This window comes from Oncorhynchus keta, chromosome 4 (assembly GCF_023373465.1).
Source record: "Oncorhynchus keta strain PuntledgeMale-10-30-2019 chromosome 4, Oket_V2, whole genome shotgun sequence".
Lineage (NCBI taxonomy): Eukaryota > Metazoa > Chordata > Actinopteri > Salmoniformes > Salmonidae > Oncorhynchus > Oncorhynchus keta.
Window position 1 is genome coordinate 22,219,476 of NC_068424.1, and position 24,965 is coordinate 22,244,440.

Below are 24,965 nucleotides of genomic sequence, written 5' to 3' on the forward strand. Positions count from 1 at the left end.
CACGTCTATGACTTTTGTGTTTTCCCATTTTGTGGGTTTTCCCTGGACAGTTTAAATCCCCCTGTTTGGGGCATTTGTTTGTTTATTACGCCCTGTGTGTTCGTGAGGGTTGGCTTATGTTTGCCGTTTGACTGTGCATTAAAATAGCACTCACCTGAACTCTCTGCTTCCTGCGCCTGACTCCTCACCCACTACACTCAGATCGTTACACTCTGTCATCATTCTTTCTGCTTCCAGTTCAGTATCCTTACCTGCGAGATCAGGTGTGATTGTGGTCTCCATTAAATAGAGTAGGCGAATAGCCTATGCATGGGTGGAGAGGCATAGGGCAGTTATCTTTCCGGGGGAATATACTTCCTAAATAAGCCTTTGATAAGGCTATAGTTTACTACATAGCGTAAATATTGATCACCCTTATTTCTCCGTCTGAAAATCTTCCCACTCCTAAAAGGTAGGCTATAAAAATAGCTCAAGAGCAAGTGCAAGTCTCTCCAACTATGCTCTCTTCGAACTACATCTAGCATATTGGCTGATATAGCCCTGTAATACAATGTAAGGGCCATGTGGGAATCTCTGTTAATTTAACCTATTTCTTGAGTTATTTTTGTGCATTTGTTATTGCCTATAGGGTGCAACATTGCTAAGACCATGGCTGGCAAGTGAGCTGCATCACGCCTAAAATAACATTGCGTGACTGCCGGTGAGAGTTGCTGGAGGGGATCGGTCCCCCTAGACCTCTACTGTGCACCTTGACAGTGAAGCCTGTAATGTTAAAGATGCTTATTATTTTGTCAGTGTGAAAAGTAGGGAATTAGCTAAGGACACAGACAGATCGCTAATGTTACATTGCCATACTGTCACGTCTACACCCGCTCTTCCCCTCTGGTGTTTGACGTCACAGGTATACTAACCACCGGTCCTGGGATCTATCATTTCCGCACACCTGGCATCAATCATTACGCGCAACTGCACGTCATCATGAGGCACACTTGGACTCCCTTACCTCACTTATTACCTCCCCTATATCTGGCACTCCCTTAGGTTCTTTCCCCAATCAGTATTGTTCCTGTGTTTATGCGTAGACGCTACTGTTATGTTGTCTCGTTCCATGTTTGTTGTTTTATTAAACGTTGCACCTGCTTCTCAACTCTCAGCATATTCGTTACACATACTGACTAATAAACTCACATTGCACTGAAAATAATGTCAGAATCAAATCAAAGTGTATTTGTCACGTGCGCCAAATACAACAGGTGTAGGTAGACCTTACAGTGAAATGCTTACTTACAGGCTCTAACCTATAGTGCGAAAAAAAATTGTGTGTGTGTGTGTGTGCAGGTAAGTAAAGAAATAAAACAACAGTGAAAATACATTTTAAAATAAGAGTAGCAAGGCTATATACAGACACCGGTTAGTCAGGCTTATTGAGGTTGTATGTACATGTAGGTATGGTTAAAGTGACTGTGCATATATGATGAACAGAGTGTAGCAGCTGCGTAAAAGAGGGGTTGAGGGGGGGCCACACAATGCAAATAGTCCGGGTAACTATTGGTTACCTGTTCAGAAGTCTTATGGCTTGGGGGTAAAAACTGTTGAGAAGCCTTTTTTGTCCTAGACTTGACACTCCGGTACCACTTGCCATGCGGTAGTAGAGAGAACAGTCTGTGGCTCATGTACATTTTTAGGGCCTTCGTCTGACACTGCCTGGTGTAGAGGTCCTGGATGGCAGGCAGCTTTGCCCCAGTGATGTATTGAGCCGTACGCACTACCCTCTGAAGTGCCTTGCGGTCAGAGGGCGAGCAATTGCTGTACCAGGCAGTGATGCAACCGGTCAGGATCCTCTCGATGTTGCAGCTGTAGAACCTTTTGAGGATCTCAGGACCCATGCCAAATCTTTTTAGTTTTCTGAGGGGGAATTGGCTTTGTCGTGCCCTCTTCACGACTGTCTGGGTGTGTTTGGACCATTCTAGTTTGTTGTTGATGTGGACACCAAGGAATTTGAAGCTCTCAACCTGCTCCACTACAGCCCCGTCGATGAGAATGGGGACGTGCTCGGTGCTCCTTTTCCTGTAGTCCACAATCATCTCCTTAGTCTTAGTTATGTTGAGGGATAGGTAGTTATTCTGGCACCACCCGGCCAGGCCTCTGACCTCCTCTCTATAGGCTGCCTCATCGTTGTCGGTGATCAGGCGTAGCTACCACTGTTGTGTCATCTGCAAACTTAATGATGGTGTTGGACTTGTGCCTGTCCATGCAGTCGTTGGTGAACAGGGAGTACAGGAGGGGACTGAGCACGCACCCCTGGGGAGCTCTAGTGTTGAGGATCAGTGTGGCAGATGTGTTGCTACCTACCCTCACCACCTGGGGGCATCCCGTCGGGAAGTCCAGGATCCAGTTGCAGAGGGAGGTGTTTAGTCCCAGGTTCCTTAGCTTAGTGATGAGCTTTGAGGGTACTATGTTGATGAACGCTGAGCTGTAGTCAATGAATAGCATTCTCACATAGGTGTTCCTTTTGTCCAGGTGGGAAAGGACAGTGTGGAGTGCAATAGAGATTGCATCATCTGTGGATCTTTTTGGGCGGTATGCAAATTGGAGTGGGTCTAGGTTTTCTGGGATAATGGTGTTGATGTGAGCCATTACCAGCCTTTCAAAGCACTTCATGGCTACAGATGTGAGTGCTACGGGTCTGTAGTCATTTAAAATAAAATAAAATTTTAGTTCTGACAATGCAGTAATAACCAACAAGTAATCTAACCTAACAATTTCAGAACAACTACCTTATACACACAAGTGTAAAGGGGTGAAGAATATGTACAAAAAGATACATGAATGAGTGATTGTACAGAATGGCATAGGCAAGATGCAGTAGATGGTATATACATGAGTACAGTATATACATATAAGATGAGTAATGTAGGGTATGTAAACATATAAAAGTGGCATTGTTTAATGTGGCTAGTGATACATGTATTACATAAAGATGGCAAGATGCAGTAGATGGTATAGAGTACAGTATATACATATGAGATGAGGAATGTGGGGTATGTAAACATTATATTAAGTGGCATTGTTTAAAGTGGAGTGATACATTTTATACAGGTTGCCTTTGTGTTCTTGGGCACAGGGGTTATGGTGGTCTGCTTGAAACATGTTGGTATTACAGACTCAATCAGGGACATGTTGAAAATGTCAGTGAAGACACCTGCAGTTGGTCAGCACATGCCCGGAACACACGTCCTGACAATCCGTCTGGCCTCGCAGCCTTGTGTATGTTGACCTGTTTAAACGTCTTACTCACGTCAGCTACGGAGAGCGTGATCACAGTCGTCCGGAACAGCTGATGCTCTCATGCATGCCTCAGTGTTGCTCTCCTCGAAGCGAGCATAGACGTGATTTAGCTCGTCTGGTAGGCTCGTGCCACTGGGCAGCTCGCGGCTGTGCTTCCCTTTGTAGTCTGTAATAGTTTGCAAGCACTGCCACATCCGACGAGCATCGGAGCCGGTGTAGCATGATTCAATCTTAGCCCTGTATTGACGCTTTGCCTGTTTGATGGTTCGTCGCAGGGCATAGCAGGATTTCTTGTAAGCTTCCGGGTTAGAGTCCCACTTTTCTTTATTTTTTACTTTTTTCAACATTGTAGAATAATACTAAAGACATCAACAGTATGAAATAACTCATACGGAATCATGTAGTAACCCAAAAAGTGTTAATCAAAATATATTTTAGATTCTTAAAAGTAGCCACCCTTTGACCTTGACAGCTTTGCACACTCTTGGCATTCTCTCAATAAGCTTTTTGAGGAATGCTTTTCCAACAGCCTTGAAAGAGTTCCCACATATGCTGAGCACTGGTTGGCTGCTTTTCCCCAAATTTGGACTCATCAGACCAAAGGACAAATTTCCACCGGTCTAATTTCAATTGCTTCTGTTTCTTGGCCTAAGCAAGTCTCTTCTTCTTATTGGTGTCCTTTAGTAGTGTTTTTTGTTGTTGCAGCAATTCGACCATGAAAGCCTGATTCACACAGTCTCCTCTGAAGTTGACGTTGAGATGTGTGTTACTTGAACTCTGAAGCATTTGGGCTGCAATTTCTGAGGCTGGTAACTCTAATGAACTTATCCTCTGCAGCAGAGGTAACTGGGTATTCCATTCCTGTGGTGGTCCTTATGAGAGCCAGTTTCATCATAGCAGTTGATGGTTTTTGCGACTGCACTTGAAGAAACTTTCAAGGTTCTTGAAATGTTCCGCATTGACTGACCTTCATGTCTTAAAGTAATGATGGACTGTCGTTTCTCTTTGCTTATTTGAGCTGTTCTTGCCATAATTTGGACTTGGTCTTTTACCAAATATGGCTATATTCTGTATACCACCCCAACCTTGTCATAACACAACTCAAAAGCATTAAGAAGGAAAGAGATTCCACAAATTAACTTTTAACAAGTCACACCTGCTAATTTAAATGCATTCCAGATGACTTCCTCATGAAACTGGTTGAGAGAATGCCAAGAGTGTGCAAAGCTGCCATCAAGGCAAAGAGTGGCGACTTTGAAGAGTCTGAAATATAAAATATATTTTGATTTGTTTAACACTTTTTGGGTTACTACATGATTCCATATGTGTTATATCATAGTGTTGATGACTTCACTATTATTCTACAGTGTAGAAAGTAGTAAAAATAAATGAAAACCCTGGAATGAGTAGGTGTGTCCAAACGTTTGACTTGTACTGTATGTTCATCCCAACTGAGTAATGCTGGAGCTTTGCCATGTTTTAAATACTCCACGTTCACTACAGTACATTCAACTCCCAATTAGGCCAGATGTTCTTCATCACCTAACAAGCAGTACAGCCAGGGGTTTGACTAACAAACACAAATCCTGTAGCCCGGTGACCTACATAACTAAGGCACTACACTCAGAGGAATTCTTGGAACTGGGAGGAATGTCCCACGAGGCCCAGCTTGTAGGTACAGTTATTTATTCACCTAAATGCCCTCATCATTGCTTCTCTTTGTGAGGAAGACATTCACTGTAGTCTATGAATGAATGTGCTATTTGCAGGCCTACGCAACTGGATATTGTTTTTCAGTCAATGGACTGCATGCCAATAACAAATGGACTATAGTGTCTCGAGGGTCCATAATGTACAAAGGAATGCTGCTACAAACGGCAATACCTTAAATGGATCAATAATGTTTTCTCTGACACTGTCGATTGAGATGCGTTATAACTGTCAGCCACACTGACCTCCACAACAAACTCTTGGAATCCCTGTTGAAATCTTAATGTGAACCCATTTAGGTGGAAAGATAGTCCTTCTATCCGAGCACTTGGCAGGACTCCCAGTTGATTTAACTGGAAAATAAGTAGCCTTGGTGTTTGTTTCCCAGCTCCCATCATATTTCCTAAGACATTGTTCTCGTCTTCCTGTTGAAGTCAAAGGTTGTGGGCATTAAACACTGCTGTCTATCTTGTTGACTTATTGGGGATAGTGAGAAGATCAAGTGTAATATAATTCCAATGTTTCTCAGTGTATGTATGGCAGGGAGAGAGTCCTTTATATCCCGGGTATTTACTCGCTGCTATCCCACGGGTAACAGGATAGGACAACATTTGAAGGCACTGAAAACCATACGACGACGAGGAATAGTCAGAAAATACATTTTCTGCAGAGTAAAGATGCTATCTGGCGTTTTGTGGTAAGTAACCGGTTCTAGTCTCAAGGTGTAACCTTAGCTTCCGGACCATTTTGTTTACCTCAAATCCTCCACCTTTTTATCCCAGCAGGTGAAGAGGAGCCTCACTGATCTCCCCTTCATTAAATCAAAACATTTCCTTTCGGTGCTAAGAAACGCCTCACTAAAAACATCTCCATTGATGTGCGACCCGTCCGTCGCCCTGCCCTGTATGAGGCAGTGGTTTGTGGGTAATGATAGGGTGGCGCAAGTCGAGGACAGCTGGAGACTAACAATCTGCTAACTGTGTGAGAGGTACTTGTGTGTGTGTGTGTGTGGGGGAGAGGCTTCTGAAAACAGTACCACAGAGAAGGGGGTCATCTTTTTCACAGCAGACCTTTGTCTGTCCTTAACAATTAGCCTCTTCAGTGTGCTGAAATGTCCAACGTGTGTGTGTGTGTGTGTGTGTGTGTGTGTGTGTGTGTGTTTGTATGTGTGGAAGGGTGTGTGTATGGAAGGGTGTTGAGAGAACCAGGAGTATAGAGAAGCTAACATAAGCCCCAGACATGATAAATCATTAAGAACAGTAGTCCTTGGTCAGACTACTGTCTTCCATCATAGACAAATAGGACCCCAGGGTAAAGTACCAACAAGTGACTTTTAATAAAGTGGGGGAAAACGTTACTTTACAACACATGAGGAAATGTACAACCCAAGTTATGTTTTTAAGCAAGCTACGTTCATTTCTTAGTTCTTAAGATTTATTCAATCAGGCAACTTAAAATGTGAAATGTTTAGAGTGGAGAGAATATTCATGTCTTTGTTGACAGGTAAAGCCGGCAAATAAATTATTCAGATGAATGGTTTTGATTGCAATTAATCCCCAGCCCATCTGACATACTCCGGCGGTGAGTCATCTAAATTTGTCCTTGTCAATAGGGTCCAGAGAGAACTCTGTTTTTTTTCTTCACGAAAATGTATATGTGTGATGAATGTAATGGGAAATACAGTTTGTCAATATATTTAGTGTCCCAAAGCTGAGGGGGTATCCTGTTCTAAGTAGCATCTGTCTGCAAATTACACACATGCAGGCGTGTGCACACACACACACACACACACACACACACACACACACACACACACACACACACAACAGACACACACACACACACGTGCCATCTTGTCAGCTCCACCCCGATCCATCTTTCATGTCCAACCTTGCCCCTTGCGAACTCAAAAATAGAAAAAGATTCCCGGTGTTATCATTCCATAGACATCCCCTCACACAGCACTGGTGTGTTGTATATACTGTATCTGTATCACACAACACCAGTGTGTTGTATATATCTGTATCACACAACACCAGTGTGGTGTGTATATATCTGTATCACACAACACCAGTATCTAATACATTCTATTAGAAGGAGCCATGGGTGAAACATGTAGCCATCTGCAGCAGCCACATCTAAGCAGACATCCCCTTCCATGCATATTAAAAGTGAAAAATGGTTACGCTGGCTCATCAGTTGGTTTGGGACAGTCCACTATCAGTGGGTGCAGTGGCATGATGACACAGCCATGAGATAGCACTGCATACCTTGTAACTCGTCGCTGGAAACTAGGCGAATGAAAGGAGCTGGAAACTCGAGCTGACCGTGCAAACCGGGCCGACCCAGAAGGTTTTTTGCTTAGCAGGGCAACCTTACAGGCACTGAGGCACTCAATCCAGTGTATCCACGGTCGACCATGGCAGGATCGCTATGCCTGCTTCCTTTATAGGTCGAGGGAACCAGACCTTTACTTTCCTTTCTGACAATCCTTCCACTCAGAAAACACAGTAGTGGCATAGCTAGACCACATAAACACGGAACAACTCAGAGTTGAACGCTTGTTTCGATGGAAAGTTTGGGGCCCTAAACAGTGCATGAAAATAATGGGTTAGCTAACATATTCTTGCCCAGAGATGCTGATTATTATAATGAACTGATATGCTGTTTCTTGATTTTTAAGTGGGAAAACAGTCAAATGTCGAGACAAGAAAAACTTCAAGGCAATACTTTGTGTACATAAAAGGCAGTTCAGATGTTATCCTTTTCTAAATACTTAGAGTATGTCTTGCATACGGTATCTATGAAAACAAAATAATTTCACAAAGATGCAGTGAATTTGATGGCCACATACAGTATGCAGTATAGATGTGAATTAATGTGTGGCTGTGCTGGCTGTGCTGTCTCTTGTCCCTAGTGACACACAGTGGCAGTTGTTGAAGAGGGGACAGCAGCTGGTGGCACAGTGGGATGGGGGAGGGGTGTTGACGGGGGGGGTGATGAGAGAGGGAAGTAGAGAGGGGAGGGGTGTCAGAGGGTCGGCAGGATGTGGAGAGTCCTTGATGTGAGACTCCCTTTTTTCCACTTGAATGTTCAGACTTTCCAACGCTCTCTATATGGACCACGGAGGTAAAATAAGAACCAATGAGGTAAAATAAGAACCAATGAAGTATAATAAGAACCAGTGAGGTATAATAAGAACCAATGGACCACCCATACGTAGAATGTATGCACACATGACTGTAAGTCGCTTTGGATAAAAGCGTCTGCTAAATGGCATATATTATTATTATTAGGTAAAATAAGAACCAATGAAGTATAATAAGAACCAGTGAGGTATAATAAGAACCAATGAGGTATAATAAGAACCAATGAGGTATAATAAGAACCAATGAGGTATAATAAGAAGCACTGACATATAGCTCTGGACTCTGACCCCTCATTCAATGGACATACACTCCCAGATAAGGAGTTCCTTTCGTTTGCTGAAAAACTCTCAAGCTGGGCATAAACTGGTTGAATCAATGTTGTTTGAACATAATTTCAAACAAATTCAATCAATTCAATATGATGACGTTGAATCAACATGGCAACTGATTGGATTGAAGTCATCAATGTAAATGAATGTAAACAAAAAAAATTCACCTAAATCCAATAACATCAACTCAATCAAATGAAAATCAAAACTAGACGTTGCAATGACGTCTGTGTCGAGTGGGTATGTTTGATAACATTTCTGAACTATATGCAAAAAAAGTGAATTAATTGAAAATGGTAACAACAGGGTTTGAAGACTTTTCAACACTATACAGAAGAAGCCTACTTGTATGCTGACAAAACAATTAGCAATTACAGTACAATGTTCATTTAAAAGCAAAAAAATACGTAAATTGCAAAGTAGCCGTTACTCTTCTCTCACCTTCACATTGTTTTTATCTGAAGTACTTTCTTTATAAACAAATGAAATTGGAGCCATATCTCAGGGCTGTTTGCTTGGACTTTCATCAGCTCCCTGTCAAGCCTCTGCATTCTACTGTTACTCTAACTGATTGATCTCTTGTTGGAGGGACCCTATCTTGTGATTTGTTAGGGTCCTAGTGAGTTCAAAGCTTCACCTGTCCTTACAAATCCCCAGACTTTAACCTCCAAGCTCAGGGACAGGAAAGTTACTCCTTAGTCCTTATGACTTTAATGTACTTGCCACCCACCAATCGCAGAGTTCCAGTTTCTAACAGACCCATGTAAACAAGCCAAGCAGGATTTCCATTGTCATAGGATGACATCTCTGATTGCACAGTGCTTTAAAAGAGTCTAGATTTCAGGGCCTGTTTTTCTTTTTCATGCTTTACTAGCTATACAATGCTCTACATGGTAAAAACAAACATTGCAAGCAGAATCAGGTTTTACCTCACACATTTAAGCACCAACTGTCAGAGCAGCTCACAGATTGCTGCACCTGTACATAGCCCACCTATAATTTAGCCCAAACAACTACCTCTTTCCCTACTGTATTTAATTAATTAATTTATTTTGCTCCTTTGCACCCCATTATTTTTATTTCTAATTTGCACATTCTTCCATTGCAAATCTACCATTCCAGTGTTTTACTTGCTATATTGTATTTACTTTGCCACCATGGCCTTTTTTTGCCTTTACCTCCCTTATCTCACCTCATTTGCTCACATCGTATATAGACTTGTTAATACTGTACTATTGACTGTATGTTTGTTTTACTCCATGTGTAACTCTGTGTCGTTGTATGTGTCGAACTGCTTTGCTTTATCTTGGCCAGGTCACAATTGTAAATGAGAACTTGTTCTCAACTTGCCTACCTGGCTAAATAAAGGTGAGGGAAAAAAAAGGAAAAAAAATATTTTTGTTTTGTTTTGTAGCCTACATTTTCCTGTCAAAGTTCATTCTGTCATCCAATGGTTGATCAACATGAGGTTCAACGAAAGAAAATATGTCAGGATTCAGGACCACAAAACCTGTACTTGGAATTTGGAATTTCTTATAATAAGCATGGTGTATTTTTTTAAATGCATTCTGCTATGTTTAATTTCCTGTTTGATTAACGGAACAGTTTGTTTGACCGCGCTCAGTATCATATTTGCTTACGATCTGTCTGTGTGTCTAAAGTGGAATTATTCACTGTTTCGGTAAACACGGTCATGCATTTATCAGAAATCTTCCACACACGCACATCTTCCTCAAAATCAATAGCCAGAAGGTCAATGGAATATTTCTGCTTACAGCTATACTTAAGTACTCAACAACAATATGACACATGTACAATTTCTTCCAATACTCTCATATGGTGGCCAATGCTGGCCATGTCTTTCAGATAATCAGTATCGGAAAATGCTATGTTTTTTCACTGACAGAAATATGTCCACATTGCAGAGTGATTTGCTTTCCCTAACCTGAGCAGTGGCAGCTCAGCTCATGTCTCAACAACCTACTACTTTCAGAGACGATGGCAGCTCTATTTATCACTGTCTACCTCTATCACTTCAGGCATGTTTCTCCTTGTTATGAAAGGAAACTCCTCTAATACGAATGCTGAGTGTTTACTTTGATGGGAGAGGGATTTTCCATGTCTGTGCTGTGGTCACAGTTGCATCATCCAGGTTTGTGTTTGGCTATTATTCTTATTCATCTGCCATTCTGTAATAGTTTCATCCCCATCCAACTTTTTTTCTCAGTTTCTCAGAGTAGAAGTGATTATGAGCCACATTGTCAAGTACATCCTAAATTGGATGTGTCTGTCAAATAGGCTTATGTTTCTGTTTCTTGTCTAGCAAACACTCTTGTCTGAGCATCCCAATCATTTAACCTATCATGACCAGAGACACTCATTGCATGGATTATCTAAGATAATAAAAACAGGATTGTGTGCTTGATCTTTTATTTCAAGAACTGAATACAAGAACAAATCAAATGTGTTAGCTCAGTTGGCTCAGTGTTGACACACATCCTGTGATCTGTCTGATGAACAATATATGATGGCGCTCTCTCTCTTGGTGACACTTCACTAGCCAGAAAGTACAACGCTTGTATGAGCCTATATAACGTGTTATGATAAGGCCTCAAATAATGTTAGGTATCTCTATAGCACATTTCAAATCATTCAAAATGGCTGGTCATTATGAGATAAGGGGATCATAAATGCTTATGGCATGGCATTATGGCATTATAATGTATTATAAGCACATCATAATACATCATATCTGGACAGATTCGAGTAAAGTGTTACTGTAATGCTCCGGGTGTCGTGGGTGTGGAGTCATATGCAGGAGACAGAGTTCAATGCTGTGCGTCTTTTAATAGCACCAACGCACCACAGGGTGCTCACAAAAGTTACGTTCCCAACCACAGGGAATCAAAAAATACAATGGAAAAAATCACGACCAGGCACTAACACGTACCTCTACAACAGAGCCGAAGGTTACATTGAAATAATCCCGCACGACAACCAGACGGGCCGGGCCGGCTGTCTAATAAAGACGAACTAATTAACATGAACAGGTGCTACCACTAAACATACAAGGAGGGGGAGGAAAAACAATCAGTGGCAGCTAATAGGCCGGTGACTACGACCGCCGAGCTCCACCCGCCCGGGAAGGGGAAACACCCTCGGTCGGACTCGTTAGTTACAAAATAGTTGTTCTCAATTCTTTCTCTCAGATGAGTGAACATGATTTACTGTGAAAAAAGTCACTTGACTTCTGGAGGGTTTCTGACGGCAACCAGATCTCCTGTAACATTACTGTCAATCCACCCGACACATATTATCCTTACAGCTACACGCTAGGTAATACTAGGGCAGAAGTGGTACTGTGCCACAGTCTACAAGGTGGTGTATGAGCGAAACCCTTTGAGTTTTTTTTTACATGACACCCCTGAGAGAGTCTGTTAAATATTGTACATTGTGCTGAAAGACCATTATTTTACATTCCAAGATGGTTAGATTAAGATTTCACTTTTCTACAGTGCAGTGGTTTTACAATTGGCAAAGCCTCCTGGAGTGGATTGTTTGGTATGCAGTTGCTTTTGGCATGGAAAGTGAGGAGCAACATCCTCTGTGGAGAGACAAGGATACTCTCCACAGTCCAACCAGCACAGAGAGGACCTTTAAACATTTATTTTCGACTTGTTTGCTTGCTCTTTGAACGATTTGAAGATAAAACAAATTCTAAAAGTTAAACAAGCTATTTTTTAAATTTGAAACAGCATTGTGAAAGTATAGTGTAGTTATGATCATGATAGTCAAAGTTTATTTTAATGTTAATTTTTAGGCTTGTTCAATAAGTAAGTTAAATGCTATTATCACATCTATCCCCCAGTTCACCTCTGTAGAATACATTAGTAATTTAACATGGGCAGATATCTGATCAAGCTCTTAATTGGATAGACTAAGATCACTGGAACAGGTTTGAAAGGAGCACCGACACTAAAATGAGATTCACAATGTTTGTGTCCTGTAAAACTACAGAGAAAGGCCCCCATTGGTTTTGTTAGTCTCACTCAGATGTCATAATAACATGGCATAAGTAATGGCAAAATGTGTAGAATTAGAGGAAATTAAGTTTAAAACTTTTACATAGTCTTACAATTGAAACCAGTTTTAAAAGCGGAAGTGAAAATTCAAGAGTTCGGGACGAGGTTATTTTTTGTCAAAATGTAGTTGATATAGCCTTGTTCTGTTCAATGTTCTCTACCTATATGGTACTCTAAATACCCCAATTCATGTTAAGTTTAAAAGAATACAAGATTAAAATTGATGTCACCATTCAAACCAATGAAGGTTCGGAAATTTAAAGCTAAATATCTCACAATCATCTTTTTGCAGATAGGACTATAAGGTTCTGTCACGATCGTAGTTACCACGCTGCTTGGTCCATTGTTGGTAGGTTATTCTGTCACGATCGTCGTAGTGAGGAGACCAAAGCGCAGCATGGTGTGAATACATACTTTTAATGAATGACAAAAAACAAAGTACACTAAAACAAACCCGCTATCAACACTAGGGTGCAAACATGCAACATCACATAGACAATAACCCACCAATCACAGTACAAAACAGGCTACCTAAATATGGTTCCCAATCAGAGACAACGACAAACACCTGCCACTGATTGAGAACCATATCAGGCCAAAACACATAGAAACAGACTAACTAGACATGCAACATAGAATGCCCACTCATATCACACCCTGACCAAACAAAACATAGAAACAAACAACACAAATAATGGTCAAAGTGTGACAAGTCCCAAGCTCTCAAACTGATACCTAGTCAGTTGTACAACTGAATGGATTCAACTGAAATGTGTCTTCCACATTTAACCCAACACCTCTGAATCAGAGAGGTGCGGGGGTCTGCCTTAAATCGACTTCCACGTCATCGGCGCCCAGGGATCAGTTGGTTAACTGGCTTGCTCAGGGGCAGAACGATAGATTTTTACCTTGTCAGATCTGGGATTCGATCCAGCAACCTTTCAGTTACTGGCCCAACGCTCTTACCCGCCAGAAATGGATTGTGTCAGTCAGAGGCTATTAAAGCTATGGCAGCATTGGCAGATGCCCAACAGCATAACAAGTCTGACCTACTTTTGTCACCTAGAAAATGTAAGGCAATTCTTGTCCCAAAGCAATAGCACGGTCATAAAGGCACCAGAAACACTCATGGACCATTTCACCTCCTCACAGGCTAGGCTGTTTTTGCTGGCCCACTAAATCTTAGCGGCAAGGTAATATTTGGCTGTCAGTCTAATGTTTCAGGTTGAATGAATATGTTTCTGGGGCACTTGTTTTGAATGTTTGAGGAACAATCGTTTTTGAGGAAAGAATTCCTGACAATCATATGAACAGCAAACAATGCATTGTTTTCTGTATTGTATTTTCTATCAATACTCAAAGAAATAATTTATTGTTTAGCTCATGATTTGATGGATAGATGTTTTTAAACCCATGTTTTTCAAGGAAAAAGGCACTGACCTCATTCTCCACATATACTGTACAATCTGAAGAATTAATTTGTTAACGCATTTAAAAGTCATTTTAACAAGCACATACAAAGGAAAACCATCCCCTTTTTATTGAAATGCCATTTCAAATTGAGTCAATTACTCAATGGTGTAAAATGTCATTGTTCAGTGTTTATTTTGTATTGTTTTGTGTTTGTCTCGTGTCTTCACGTTTGGTGCTTGCTTGGTTGATCACCAAAGACCTTTCATCTCTGATTGGACAGCCACACCAGTGGAGGTTGGTAGAGGGGAAATTAGGAGGACGGGATCATTTTAATGGATCGATTGGAATAAAATGGAATTATTCAAACACATGCAAATAAAAGTTAATAAATTATCGTTGTGCTGCCTGTAACAATAAGGGCCTGTATTTGAATTGACGCAAACCACCTTCAGACGAGTATCATGGTGAATATTACCAGTGTACCAAGTGCCATCTGCTGGTGATCAGTCATCCTTAGTAGGCTTTCTAACACTGGGTTGTCCATCATTGGTTATCCATGATCTTGTCATAGTGAAATAGGTGTTACAGGTTTTGTGAAATAAAGCTTTTGTTTTTGTTTATTATATACATTATTCATTATTTGACACATTATTTTTCAGATTGTATATGAAGTAAGCTTGTTGTCATGATCAGATCCTCTAATTATGCATCATCTGATGTAAAATATTTGTTTAAATCCCAAGATACCATTGAAATGAATTATTAAAACGAATTATACTTCCTGTGTTGTCATTTGCTTGCATTCATCAACCTTTTGTTGTCGAGTGGCACAGCGGTCTAAGGCACTGCATCTCAGTGCTAGAGGCGTCACTACAGACCCTCATTCGATTCCAGGCTGTATCACAACCAGCCGTGATTGGAAGTCCCATAGGGCGGCGCACAATTGGCCCAGCGTCGGGTTAGGGTTCAGCCGGGGTAGGCCGTCATTGTAAATAAGAATTTGTTCTTAAATGACTTGCTGAGTTAAATAAAGGTTAAATAAATAAATACTGTAAGCACATGATCTTTCTCCTGTCTGAGCAAGCTATCAACCAGAGCAGAGACATGCATCTCATACAGCATAATTATTCTGCTAAGAGCGTTATTGACCCATCAACCAGTGGTCAAAAGGGGTTCCAGCAGTGCTAGTCACTCGCCAGGCCTCTAGGCCCTCCTGTATGTCATTTTACAAGATTCCCAGAGGACATATTTCACTTGATTTTTTTATAGTCCCCAGACACAGGTAGGCTCGAGACATGTGCAGAAGGTCAAATGCATTTTGTCACTGTTGCTTTAGTAGTCCATTGTTGGCTTTTCTGTTTGAAAATAGTTGAAGTCATCGTGCTTCGAAGGACAGGGAAGGTGATCTCTGTAGCATAAGACCAGGAAGTATGTATTGTGAGTATTAAGGATGCCAGACATACATTTCATAGGGGGTAATCATGCTGTTGGCGACATGCCTCGCCTTTTACTCAAGGTCAAGGAAAACATATTTGTCGAGGTACAGTCCCAGTCAACAGTTTGGACACAACCACTCATTCACATTTTTTCGGTATTTGACTATTTTCTGCATTGTAGAATAATAATGAAAACATCAAAACTATGAAATAACACATATGGAATCATGTAGTCCAAAAACACGTCCAAAAACCATTTCTTCAAAGTAGCCACCCTTTGCCTTAATGACAGCTTTGCACACTCTTGAATGAGTAGGTGTATCCAAACTTTTGACTGGTGCTGTATATTACAAAAATATTTTTTACAATAACATTAATAAATGTTTACCCCATATACACATACATTATTTTCACGTGTTTTCCTATCCTGCCATGATCACATACTTATATTTAAACCAAGGATAATTATTGCTAACTGCTGTGTATTGCTGAAGTGGCTTCACTATTTAGTACAATGTGTCCCTGTCACTATCACAGTTGTTTTGGTTGGTGTTTATATGTCTGTAGCCTACATGGAGCACAGTAGTGAATGCAACAGAATTAGCATGACAGATGAGTGAAGAAAAAACAAGTAGGTTTATTGTCACATCTCTATCTTTCTCTCTCTCTCTCTTTCTCACGCGTTTTCTCTCTCTTTCTCTCTTTCTCTCTCTTACACACACACACACACACACACACACACACACACACACACACACACACACACACACACACACACACACACACACACACACACACACACACACACACACACACACACACACACACACACACACACACACACACACACACGCAATAAACACACACTCCATCTATTGTATATTGTCACCTAGTATAGAGAAGGCAAAATCACGTTTGACAGACCAAAGGGCGTCAATCTGCAATCTCTTGGCGGAGAACAAACAGTGTGTGTTTTGAGAACAAACAGAGTGTGTTTTGAGAACAAACAGAGTGTGTTTTGAGCTGACAGACAGTGACAGAGAACCCAACACTCTACCTTCATTGCATTGACACTTTAACAAAGGGGCCCCAGGTGTATAGTTTGCGGAGGCTTGTGCTTGAGGTAATTAAATTCAATGACCAAAAAGAAATTAGAGACATGACAGGTGATGAAAATACACTCCTATTTGACTGGTAAGGATCCACAGCAGGGGATGAAAGTGCTGTTGTTACTATGCAATACAATACTATACAATACAATAACATACAGAGCCCTATGGCAACATGTTACTCCAGGCAGTTCGCATGAAAATGAGACATCTGAACAGGTAAAAAAAACATCTGAAAACTTCAGTAGGCCTACATGTTCTGTGTTTGGCGCCAAATGAGGGTATAGCAATGGTGGAATGTCCGGCGTGATGTTCCCTCTCCCCAGTCAAAAGCAATATCAGAAGCATGATGAAATCAATGCTGTTTATTTCAAACTAAATCAATCAGACAGGAATGGTGGCATTTTCAGTACCTTATTATAACATTAAAAAAACATACTTGTCACATTTAACTTACAATGTAGAACGTCCCAATAGCTTCCGTAACTAGTCACATTTGTTTATAAAGAATAATTTCAGGAACATTCACATTGCCTCTCGTAGCATAGGCCTACAGATGCATATTCAATAATTAATTTATGTAAATGGTTCAAATTTGAGTGGGCATTGGCACAAGGGCAGATGTTGTCACTCAACTCTCCCCAATGACACGTCTTCATTGCTCTATTACAGGCGGCTGATGAACCATCAAAAGGACTTGAGGAACAGACGGCACCGATTCTAAGCAGGCGCGGGATATGTCATAGCCCGTCATTGATTGTGATGGATGAGGCCGGAGCATCATAATGTTATGTAACCGATATCTCGTGTTGCTCATTTAGATCTAAAAGCCTGGTGCGGAGCCAGAGCATCCAATCAAATTTTTCTAAAACATTTGAGAATGTTTCATGTGAAGTACATCACAGTCCACAGTCCATCGACCGAAAGAGAATCTGAAGGTTCAATTCAATCAGTTCATCATTGCAGTACATGAAAACGTTTTTCTGTTTACTCTCTTCACAGATAGATGCTTCCCTGTTTCCAATTTGTAAACATAAACATAATGCACAACCATTGCTATTGCAGGTATTAATGAATTCTATCCTTAGTCTCCGTGCAGTGTCTATGAGGTCATGGAAACAGGTAGACATCGCTGTAGCCAAGCATCCAACAGTCTTTCCCCTGAGAGGTTGGAGGTAGAAGAGCCTGGTGACAACTTAAGCCCTTCATAAGGGATATTGTGTACACACTCTATGCCACCTGTCTATGATATTGGGATGTTTGCCAGCACAGGAAAGTGCAGGTCCTGGATCCACAAAGCGTCTCAGTGGATCGCTGATCTAGCATCACTTTTTCCTTTTAGATCATAATGAATAAGGCTGTATGGACAGATCCTAGATCAGCAGTCCTACTCTTAGATGCTTTGTGGATACAGGCCTAGGGCTCAGACCTAGAGTTCCAAGTAAATGTAACTGCACCAAACACAAAACCCTTCCTCAAATAAGCTAGGCCTAAGGCTGCCATAGCCGAGCCAGTCTCTCCCTATGGACTGGACACTTCCTCTAACTGCCATCTGTCTCCTTCAAGCCTCCCTGAACATCTTTTAAGTTTCCATTTTGTTGCAGCCTGTCTGGGGGAAATCCTCGACATGTATCTATTCCTTTTATCCATTACTAGTGGAATGGTTCAAAAATAAACATATCCAGGTGTTAGAATGGCCAAGTCAAAGTCCAGACCTGAATCCAATTGAGAATCTGTGGAAAGAACTGAAAACTGCTGTTCACAAATGCTCTCCATCCAACCTCACTGAGCTCGAGCTGTTTTGCAAGGAGGAATGGGAAAACATTTCAGTCTCTCGATGTGCAAAACTGATAGAGACATACCCCAAGCGACTTACAGCTGTAATCGCAGCAAAAGGTGGCGCTACAAAGTATTAACTTAAGGGGGCTGAATAATTTTGCACGCCCAATTTTTCAGTTTTTGATTTGTTAAAAAAGTTTTAAATATCCAATAAATGTCGTTCCACTTCATGATTGTGTCCCACTTGTTGTTGATTCTTCACAAAAAATACGGTTTTATATCTTTATGTTTGAAGCCTGAAATGTGGCAAAAGGTCGCAAAGTTCAAGGGGGCCGAATACTTTCGCAAGGCACTGTACATAAGACACATGTCCAATTTCATTATTTATCTGATTTACTTTAATGTGATATTTTATTCAGGCTTCTACATTGCTGCAGCCAATATCATCAGGGCAACACTTCCTTTAAGAACAGAACAACAATGAGACCGATATTAATTTCTTATACTACCTGGCAGAAATACATCAGGGAGGTTGTTTGGGTATTTATAAATGGTTAGAAAAAGCACACAAATATGATTCATACTAACTGCATTAGTCTTAGTATGCAGGTGAATGATCGTATAATATATTTAGTTGACATTATGTTACATACTGTAACAGGGATCTGTCTACGCACAGGTCATCATATGGAAATGTGTTGTTTTAACATGGAAATAAGGTTGATTCAAGTCATTCCTTCACGTAGAAAAAAGGGGGGGGGCTACCTAGTTCTTCGGCTGTCCCTTTGGGTTCTTTGAGGGTTTTTCATTTGATGAAAAAGTGGAACAATCAAAAATGTTTTACCTGGAAACAACAACAAAAAAATGTTTCTGGGTATGAGCTCATTCTTTCTACCTTTCTTCCTGTCTCCTTCTATCTTTGTTTCCAGGAATAGATTCCATCTTCCAAATTTGAATTGGGAAAAAAGAGGAAGCTAAAGAGAAAGCTGGATTTAAATTTGAGTCATAGGAATTCCTCACCATTTTACTGGAAACATAGGGGTATTGAGTTCATTATAATTCACTTAATTCCCCTATGTTTCCAGTAAAATTGTGAGGAATTTCTATGACTCAAATTTAAATCCAGCTTCCTCTTCAGCTTCCTCTTTTTTTCCAATTCTAATTTGGAAGATGGAATGGGGCTGTCTGAAGAGGGTGTGAACAATGCTGAGTGGGTGTAGACAAAGGAGAGCTCTCCAGTAGGTACCAAAACATTCAAAGGCCCCTTTCTCAAAAGTGAGTTTACAAGTTTTTCAACTTTCAAAGCACAATTACTTTCCATTGTTCCTCGAAAATGCAGTGTATGATATACCATTTTGTAGCTATGAGTCTCTACTTTTATCCAATGTAATAAAAACAATTAAAAATGTTGCTACATAAAACCGATTTGAGTCATATATTCTAACTCTGGTGTCTATTCTAACTCTGGTGTCTAGTCTATTCTAACTCTGGTGTCTATTCTAACTCTGGTGTCTATTCTATTCTAACACTGCTGTTTATTCTATTCTAACTCTGCTGTTTATTCTATTCTAACTCTGCTGTTTATTCTATTCTAACCCTGGTGTCTATTCTATTCTAACTCTGGTGTCTATTCTATTTGAACCCTGGTGTCTATTCTATTCTAACTCTGGTGTCGATTCTATTGTAACTCTGGTTTAACGTGGGATATAGGCCACTCTAGTTATAGAGATGTGTGCCAAAATGTGTTAAATTTCATGATTGCATGTAATTCAATTACATTACATTGTCAATTGAATTGACCCCATAACACCGTTTTTATAGATTAGCACATACAGTATGCATCATATTGGCTATACAATCATATTATATGACATAGGCTACATTTCATTTAACTTTCTATCAATAAAACTGTTATAAAATCAAACACAGCTGCATTAGATTATTTTAATAACAGCACAGTAAGTAGCCTACACAAACTTGAAAATAGGTCATTTGACGAAGATGACTTGATAAGGAAAGGTCAACTGCTTAGTCTTTTAATATTTTCTTGGATAATTATATTTACAGTAAGAAAGTATGTACATTTTATACAATCCCCTTTACTCTTTTTTTGTCTTGTACCTTTTAAAAATATATCCATATATCGTGTTCCCTGCCACGATATTTCACACCTGTTCGATCACAATCTAATATTTCGTTTTGACTCTTCCAGTAGAGGGCTGTTCGAGAGCATGCGCACAACCGCAGCAAGAGAACATTATTCCTCCTGTCACCAGTGCCTGTCACAACATTGAGGGGCAAAACGACAGCAGTGTGGGTAAGGACTTCAACATTTCATACAACTGCACTTTGTTTTTAAAAGATGATCAAGCACACACTATAGGGGTGCTCCAATATGTGGGACGAAAACAATTCGAATGGCGTGTCGGGTTTTGCCATCGTGTTCAGATGCGTTGATGACAATCCTCGCTCTAATCTCTCATGTTTTCTCCTGTTAAACTAGCGAACATATAAGATGCTCCTTCCCTCAACTACTGATCCACTAAATGAAGTAAAATAACTGTCTATATATTCGTCAATTTGTTGCTGTAACGTTTTCCAAACATGTGACACGATAGTGTAGGCTAAACAATGCGCAGCAAGGCAGTCAAGCTAAGTGAAACTATAATTTTTCTCGGAAATGTTTCGTCTTAACCTTGCACGTTAGGATTTTTGGTAGGTAACAATGTGTCATCGTGATGAGTTACAACTGTCTGTGTGCGAGGAGACTAGTTACAATTGTAACAAGTTATTAATGAAGCTTTGCTACGTTGTTTGTATTTCCTTGACTTCAGGGCTATCTTCTCATCCAGGTCGTTTTCTAGTTGGGTGGAGTGTCAGTTTTATTTAGTTGTTTGGCCCTGATATTTAAATTACCTCATTTTGTTGAACAACATCTACATTTTCTGCTTATTTGAAACAACCAGGTTTAAGGTTTGTCATGTTTTGTTTGTTAAAACCTTGGGCCTAAATGTCAACTTGTCAAGTGTTTTTTTTTTTCAGTTACACTGTAACATCAACCCATTGTTTGTTTAATTCCTGCAATTTATCCAGAAATTGCATATAAAATAAGAGCTCATTCCCGAGATTAAGGTTAGTTTCCTTATTCTAACAATAATGATTTTCATTCAACCCAACTAATAATTGTCAACCCCTTATCCTATTCAAATGAAATGTTTTGATGCACTCTTATAATTTTACCTGAAGAAAACTGATGAAAAAATAGGTACATTGGGAATGATATACACCGGTTGAGTTAAGAATGATGTAAGCGCTTATTTAAAAAAAAATGTTATGCATAAAAATGTTACCACAGGCAAACAAACAGTCACTAAAGTATCCAAATGAGAATAGATAGGCCTAAAACATAGCAGTAGACACCCCAATTTATGTTTTGTTGCTTTTTCAAATATTGTTTTAACTTTAGGTCTCTAGTCATTCAATTATTATTACTCACTAAAACACTACTCATTAGTGTTTTAAGGAATAACCTCTGTTTGTTGTAATTTCTGAGAAAATAAACCCATCCCACTGGGAACAGAAGTCAACTTCATTTCAATGAAATTACGTAGAAACAACTTTGATTCAACCAGTGTGTGCCCAGTGGGTTATGTCAAGTTTATACTATAGCATCACAACGTCATTCCCATTCAGTATTTTATGATTTACATTCACTTTGAAGGAGAGTGATTTTGTGTCTTGCTGAGTGATTGTCAGAAAGACACATCAAAGGATAGATCGTTGTGGTGTTTATTTCGATGTCAGTGTCGGGAAGTTGTTCATAAGCTTCCTGCTTTCCACACTGCTCTATTGCTGCCACACAACACTTCCTGTTATAGCACACACATATTAAACATGAATAAATAGTTTTGGCTTGAGAATCCACGATTCAGTTTGTGTATCCATGGAAGAACTATTCAACAATAACAAATCACAAACTGTGATTTTTGTCTCTGGTGTGTTAGTAATTGTAAATCTTATCTGACAACGTGTGGAACCGTATCCTAACTTACGTTGTGACTTTAAGATCTCTAGAGAATGTTGCACAGGCTTTGTGAAGTCATCCCTTAGTTTTTGCATTTTTCTTCTGCTGTCAAGCTAAGATGGTATGTCATATTACATTTATGATTATATTTATGTTGTAGAACTGAAAAATGATATTTTTCTAATCAGTTGAAATGGTATTGAACTTGAACTTTCATGTACACTTCATGTGATTTGAGTGAAGGGAACCTTTCTCCTTTCTGATGGACATGCTTCTTGCTGATGGATCAAGGACTTTTTTGGAGGCTGAGAGTACATTCTATTTACTTACATGGACACTTTATATCATAAATCAAGTTAAGATACATTTCATACTGACTGTAAAGCATATAAATCAATGCTATAACACTTCATTGTAAGACTTGTAATGCAAGCCTAGGGTTCTTTAGTCATCTAATGTTTCAGCTTGAATAATCTGTTAAGGAGCATTCAGCCATGTTTTCCTGCATTATTTGCTCTCATGGCACTGTACAGTACACACAGTTAAGTATTACAGAGGTTTCTGTCACGTAGACTATCCTGTTAACTTAAATACTTCAGTATTGCAGTATTGGCTTGGCTCTCTCCCTTCACAGAACGTGTCAGTGACCGCCTCTGTTTAGGTTTATTAGTTGTAGTTTTATTGTGTTTGTTAAAAACGATGTTGAATGGATGTAATTCTTTGTGTATGTCCATTTTTTGGGACATGGCACTAGTTGGCCATTGTTTTAGATTTCAATAGGAGGAAAGCCAATCACAGGTCTGGGGCACATAGCCATTTTTGAGCAACATGCTGGCAACCTCAATAGGGGAAAACACTGTTGATTTCAATTGTACGTTTAGCCTCAATTATAGAACCCAGTCATTACTAGTAATGTGACTGAAGTGTATAATTTCAGTCAAATCCCTGCATTGAATATGTGATTATTTAATCTAATGCAACAGGTTGAGCAATATATGCTGTATGTATTTGGAAATGTTATTCACAACTGAAATAGAGAAGGCATTGCCCTAAAATAGAAAAGGTCTCTCTAGTTTTGGATTACACTGTCTTATCTTTGACAGGATTACTAAAAGAGAATGCACTGACTTTCCAAAGCAGTTGTAAATGGGCTTTCTGGTTATCTACCACTATACAAAACAATAATAGATGTTGTTAAGTAATTTCAATTGATCAAGATCAGTTTTTCAACTTAATCTGGCAACAGACATGCTGTAGACATGAAGTTTCTACTTTGCCATCCCATTCATTTCTTGCATCAGGTCATGAAATCTTGATGATCGGAATTGTCATTGAAATCTGGTGATAAAATTATATGATGCATAGCCATTTAACGGATTCTTCATTCATGGATACTATGTGTATCAGATACTGGACCTATTCATTTTTATTTGAGATTGAATTGAGTAGCTTAGTCAGTGCCAAGGCTGGTCTGACATTCAACTAAGTTCAATTATGTGGCCTTCATGTACAGAACAAAAGGGTGTCAGCATAATTATTTTGAACATACTTACGTATATGTCACTGAGAGAGACAAATGTGTGCCTTGAGTGTAGTTCTGCATCTATAATATTTATTCTCCTCATATATGCACTCTGATGTAGTCTATATGATAACATGGTGACATTTGTTGCCATTGTATGCCAAGGACATTTAAGCCTAACTGCTCAATTTCATACGGTGCTTAGTGTGCTATAAGCTTATATCTTCATGGCATTGACAAAGCAGGTTGTCTTGAAACAGCAGGTTTCCCGTTTCAATAGAATGTAAATGTGTGCAAGTTACATTTTTCTCACCAGCCTCAGAGACCGACTATTGATCAAGCCTACGTTGACTTTGAATCAGGAGCCATTTTACTACACTTGAGGAGTATATTGAGAGTGCCACCAGCATGCAGTCTGGGGGCATTGTTTAGATTAAGAACAAATCAATGTTTTCCCTTTGCAACAGAATAAAACAGGACGTACCCTGTAGTCATTTGTGTTGGAAATCCAATCATTGTGTTTGGTACATTTTGTCACAATGTGTCGGTGTGCTATTCATCACTCGCCAGGCATTTTCCATAGGCAGTTCCCAATCAAATCAAAACAAATTTGATCCCAGCTTGCTTGGTTTCTTTGAGCCAGTTTCTATGAAAAATGAAAACCCAGGGCACAATAACACTCCGTTGACCCGGTTTGTCTATGGCCTCCAGGCTCTCTCCTTTTGTTGTGTTGAAGCAAATGAGACGCGGGTATCTGCTAAGTCCAGGAAAATGTGCGAATTTGTGTAGCCTCATGCTGTGTAGACTCAGGGGGGAGTGGGTGGTCCCTATTCCCTGAGCATACCGCATACTAAAGCTCCAAAAACCCTTAGCCAAAGTGCCCTCATGCATTACAGTGTTTGTACACTGTTGTTGACAAAAAACAACTGTGTTTACTGATAATCCTCAAATAGAAACTAAGGATGAAGTGATTGGAGCCATAGGAGAAATGTGTTTTAAGCCTATAAAGCTAGTCTAAATGTATCTTTTGGCCTTCTTCCACAGCTTTAGACATTTTCTCCTTGCATAGGATAAATCAGACTTTGCAAGTGTTAAAATCTTGGTGTTAAGGTTAAAAGTGCTGT

At 39.9% G+C, this 24,965-nt stretch overlaps 1 protein-coding gene across 4 annotated transcripts in view; it reads left to right on the forward strand.

Moving 5' to 3' along the window:
- The first annotated feature begins 20,474 nt into the window (after nucleotides 1-20,474).
- The window catches only part of LOC118370878 (lethal(3)malignant brain tumor-like protein 4), a 138,751-nt gene continuing 134,260 nt past the window's right edge, over nucleotides 20,475-24,965 (forward strand). For all 4 annotated transcript variants that reach the window (XM_035756099.1, XM_035756111.1, XM_035756119.1 and 1 more), the window contains exon 1: nucleotides 20,475-20,612. The gene's annotated coding sequence lies outside the window, so the exon portion shown is untranslated. The remainder of the gene's footprint in view (nucleotides 20,613-24,965) is intronic.